This window comes from Leucoraja erinacea, unplaced genomic scaffold (assembly GCF_028641065.1).
Source record: "Leucoraja erinacea ecotype New England unplaced genomic scaffold, Leri_hhj_1 Leri_253S, whole genome shotgun sequence".
NCBI lineage: Eukaryota > Metazoa > Chordata > Chondrichthyes > Rajiformes > Rajidae > Leucoraja > Leucoraja erinaceus.
The window spans coordinates 108179-113237 of record NW_026576154.1 but is presented as its reverse complement, the minus strand read 5'-3'; the positions used below and the strand labels follow the sequence as shown (position 1 = coordinate 113237).

Genomic DNA, 5059 nt, shown 5'->3' with positions numbered 1-5059 from the left:
GGCCTACTCCTGCACCTAATTTCTGTGTTTCTATGTTACTATGTAATATCTGTCCAATTTTTTGAAAAACTTTTTTGGGAGATATATAGGTGTTGATTGAAATAGGTATAGGATTTGTGGTAAGAAAATCATTTTTATAGCATTTATTCTGCCTATTAAGGACATCGGAAGTGTTTTCCAGAATTTAATCAAATTATTTAATTTCTTGAGTAAGGGGTTATAATTGGCTTTAAACATATCCTGGTAATTTCTAGTAATTTCAATTCCCAAATATTTGAATTTTTCTGTAGCTATTTTAAAGGGGAATTTCCGGAGATGTGTTGAGTCTTTTGGTTTAATCGACATAATTTCACTTTTGTTCCAATTTATTCTATATCCTGAGAAGGATCCAAAGTCCTCAATTAAATTTAATATGTTTGGTATACTAATTTGTGGTTTTGTGATGTACAGTAGTACATCATCGACATATAGGTATATTTTATTATTTGAATATTTTGTATTATAACGTACCCACTTCTATCGTCCATTTTTTTTTCTCCATCTTACTTTCTTTATCTCTCACTGCCCCATCCCGTTGTTATAACGCTGTTGTCTGTCCCGCTCGGATACACAGTTCCAGTGGTTTTCGCAATGAACGTCTTTTAAATTATCTAAATTACCCAATTCCCGCAGCCCTGTTGCTGAATATTCTGTTTATCTTGCTCTGTGTGTCTCCCACATTCATTCGGGCCGATCTTCCGATCACACTTCAATATAAAAGCAGCGGGCACCGAATGAGCTGCAGCAGAGGATTTACCCACACCCGGCTGTTTATTTTGTCCAATCCCCAGATCCCATTAATTTCCCAATCCCGTCAATGCGATTAACTGAATATCAGATGTCTTCAGTGTTGAAGGGCCAGAGATCACATTGACTCTTTGCGGAACTTATCCGGTGGAACTTATTCTCTGTATTTGTATTCGGAAATGACAAAAATGTTCAGCAGCGGGATTACCACATCTGATGAACACGGTGCGTTATATAAAATAGGCGCAGAATTAGGTGAACGATTATCGCCGGATTCATGAGTTGAAAGTGAACTTAGTTTCCTTCAGACGTGTTAAATTAGCCGAAATAGCTCAGTTGGGAGAGCGTTAGACTGAAGATCTAAAGGTCCCTGGTTTAATCCCGGGTTTCGGCAATCCTATATAACAATTTAAAATTAAAATTAGCGTTCCTAGATGTATGATTTATTCCAACGCTTTTGTTCGTGACGCAGCCGTCAGTGCCGCTCAATCAAGGTTCAACGTTAAACTCCGGTGTTCTTTGACGGTCTTTCTGCCTGCATGTGACTTATTGAATTTCCAGCAGCTATCCCGAGTTTCCACTCAAATACTTTGTTTAACTGCAGATGCTGGAAAATCGAAGGTTGCCTATTTCCTTCGCTCCATAGATGCTGCTGCACCTGCTGAGTGTTTCCAGCATTTTTGTGTACCTTCCACTCAAATACCACAGACATGCTGTTGGAAAATAAATTGTCCATGTAGAACGGGGCTGTTTCGTTCATGGTACACGGCGGGATGCAGCTTAGCTGCAAACAAAGGAGAGGAATGGACGATAACATTTAAACGGAGAAAGGGTGAGATGTTGCGCTTGGGCCGAACGACAGTTTGATTAACGTCTCGCTTGTGATTATCTTCTACACCCGCAGACAAACATTCTTACCAGAGGTAGATCCTTGATGGATTGAGACGATGATTCCCGTAATATTTGACATTCAAATATTCAGAGCAATGCCCGGCTAGCTCAGTCGGTAGAGCATGAGACTCTTAATCTCAGGGTCGTGGGTTCGAGCCCCACGTTGGGCGACACTTTCTTTAACCATTATTAATAGCAAACATATGTCTAGCCAGCGAATAGTTCAGGAATACTCTGCATTTTGAGGGAATCTAAGGATTTTATACATTTCAAACCCTTCGGTTACATTTATTAGAGACAATGAACTGCAAGATGTGTTTTTTTTTATCGTGAAATAAAACGACAATGGCTGAGAGCGCCCAACCTACCAACCTTCTCCCGGCGGTTCAGCACCTCAACTCCCCCTCCCGTTCCGATTCCGACCTTTCTGTACTGGGCCTCCGCCACAGCCAGAGTGACGCCCAGCGCAATTTGGAAGAACAGCACCTCATATTTCGCTTCTACATCTGGTGACCTCCTTGGTTACTTCCCACCAGTGTATCAGGGTCAGAGGGGCCTCACAGTTCTCCAACCCTGGATGCCACGATGCAGCTCTCTCTGACTTTTGTCAAGTTGCATTTGGTGTCTTGCATTCAACTCTTGTTCTCCCTATTACAGGAAGGAGTGGAGGCTTTGGAGAGGGTGCAGAAGACGTTTAACAGAATGAAGACCTGTCTGCCATGCATGGGATAGGAGCCAATGAGGATAGGGGCAAAGTGAGGCTTGACAGACTAGAATTGTTCTCTCTGGTTCATCAGAAATTGAGGGCAGAGGTATATAAAGCTATGAGAGATATAGATAGGATAGACACTGAGAAACTTTATCCCATGGTGGAAATCTCAATCACTCGAGGCCATAGCTTTAACGTGAGAGCGGTAAAGTTTAAAGGAGATGTGTGGGATGAGGAGAGCTGGGTGCCTGGAATGCGCTGCTACGAGTAGTGGTGGAAGCAGATACGATAGAGATCACAGGTAGGCGAGTAGATTAGAATAAAGATGATAGACACAAAACGCTGGAGTAACTCAGCGGGACAGGCAGCATCACTGGCGAGAAGGAATGGGTGACGTTTCGATTTGACACCCTTCTTCAGAGTAGATTAGATTAATTTGGAAATATGTTAGACTGATATTGTGGGCCGAAGGGCCTGTTTCTGAGCTCCCGTACTGTATGTATTATGTTAATTCGGAATATTCAATAAACCGATCAATTCAGCAACAACCGTTTTGTTTATTTATAAATCAAAATGTGTAAAATACATCTTGGATTTCCAATTAAATATAGAACCACGAAAACCTTCTCCCCGTCGGGGAATTGAACCCCGGTCTCCCGCGTGACAGGCGGGGATACTAACCACTATACTAACGAGGAACGGCTGTACAATATACTAACCACTATACTAACGCATTGTGAAGCAGTATAATGTACGTACGTGGAAGGGGGGGGGGGGGGGGGGGGAGGAGAAATTGAAGCGAGTCGAAGAGGAAAGAGGGCGAAAGTGTTGTTTGTAGGTTAGCTACATAAGGTTGCAGAATTTCTCCAAAAACCTGCAATGTTCAGACATTCACTTCCCACTCTTTGACTCTTGCCTCCTCCGCGATCCGGTCACTTATTCAAGTACATGCTCATATTGAATTCTTTAATAAAGGGGCGCTCTCATTTTCTAAACGCATGTAACCGGAACTGCGAGTCGTATTCTGTATTTGCTGTCACAAGCAGCAGCGGGACTGTGCTCGAGTCACGGAGTCACACTGCACTGGAGACGGTTCCGTTCCCCACTCGCCGATGGAATAGTGTGGCCTGCCTTCTGACTGGTTTACACCGAGTGCCGAAGATAGACTCAAAAAGCTGGAGTAATTCAGCGGCATAGGCAGCATCTCTGGAGAGAAGGAATGGGTGACTGAATGGGGAAGTCTGAAGAAGGGTCTCGACTCGAAGCGTCACCCATTCCTTCTATGATGAGATACTGCCAGTCCCACTGAGTTATTACAACTTTTTGTGCATATCTTCGGTTTACACAAGCATCTGCAGTTCCTTATTACACTCAGTGCCGTCAGCTACCTGTCTATTTCCCCGTGGACTCTCTCTCCTCACTCACCTTACACTCCGACATAGACTTCCTCCAGAACAAAAACCCTTCGGCCCACTATTTCCATGCCGACCAGATATTGCTCATCTACTCGCATCCCATTTCCCACCACCTGTCCCGTAGACTACTACCCTTCAGTGATTATCAGAGATATCCCCCTTGTTCTACCCATTCCCCGCTCCCCCACCCTCTCTGCTACTGAACATGAACGTGTTTATTTCTGTATCAAAGTTGCAATGAAGAACACAGGAGCTGAACCATTGGCTCCACTATTTCCTGTCCTGTACCATGGGGAGATGTTATGAGGAGAAAGCAGGGGAATGGGGTTAGGAGGGAGAGATAGATCAGCCGTGATTGAATGGCGGAGTAGACTTGATGGGCCGAATGGCCTAATTCTACTACTATCACTTATGACCAGAACGCAGCTTCATGCTGCAGAGAATATTATGCATTAATTGGTCAACGGCCGAGCACAACGGGGACTATGACGTCACCCACGGATTCTGCAATAAAACTCATAAAATGATGCAATGAAGCGAAGCGTTTGTTGAAATAGGAATTTCCCCGAATTAAACGAAATAAACGTGGTGCACGCGTGTGAACGGACGGTATTTTCTCAAAAGTATCCATTGATAGAATAGCAGAGGATGGTTTCGATCCATCGACCTCTGGGTTATGGGCCCAGCACGCTTCCGCTGCGCCACTCTGCTCTGACAGAAACATTATTGGCGTGTCAAGTCAAGTCAAGTCAAGTCAAGTTTATTTGTCACATAGATGTGCAGTGAAATGAAAGTGGCAATGCTCGCGGACTTTTGTGCAAAAGACAAACAACCAAACAACCAAACAAACTATAAACACAATCATAAACACATATTCTTTTACATAACAAATAATGGAAGGAAAAACGTTCAGTAGAGTTAGTCCTTGGTGAGATCGGCTTTTACAGTCCGAATGCCCTCTGGGAAGAAACTCCTTCTCAACCTCTCCGTTCTCACCGCATGACAACGGAGGCGTTTGCCTGACCGTAGCAGCTGGAACAGTCCATTGCAGGGGTGGAAGGGGTCTCTCAAGATATTGTTGGCTCTGGAGTTGCACCTCCTGATGTATAGTTTCTGCAGGGGGGCAAGTGAAGTTCCCATAGTGCGTTCGGCCGAACGCACTGCTCTCTTGTCCTTGGCAGAGCAATTCCCAAACCAGATGGTAATGTTCCCGGACAAGATGTTTTCCACCGCCGCTGCGTAGAAGCACTGGAGGATC

At 44.2% G+C, this 5059-nt stretch overlaps 4 non-coding genes across 4 annotated transcripts; 2 read left to right on the top strand and 2 right to left on the bottom strand.

The window, feature by feature from the left end:
• The first annotated feature begins 1107 nt into the window (after window positions 1-1107).
• trnaf-gaa (transfer RNA phenylalanine (anticodon GAA)) lies at window positions 1108-1180 on the top strand. Its single transcript has one exon. It is a non-coding gene; the product is annotated as a tRNA-Phe (tRNA).
• Window positions 1181-1774: 594 nt separating this feature from the next.
• Window positions 1775-1847, top strand: trnak-cuu (transfer RNA lysine (anticodon CUU)). The gene has a single exon. It is a non-coding gene; the product is annotated as a tRNA-Lys (tRNA).
• A 1165-nt stretch (window positions 1848-3012) lies between these two features.
• Window positions 3013-3084, bottom strand: trnad-guc (transfer RNA aspartic acid (anticodon GUC)). Its single transcript has one exon. It is a non-coding gene; the product is annotated as a tRNA-Asp (tRNA).
• Window positions 3085-4440: 1356 nt separating this feature from the next.
• trnam-cau (transfer RNA methionine (anticodon CAU)) lies at window positions 4441-4512 on the bottom strand. Its single transcript has one exon. It is a non-coding gene; the product is annotated as a tRNA-Met (tRNA).
• Between the last annotated feature and the right edge of the window lie 547 nt (window positions 4513-5059).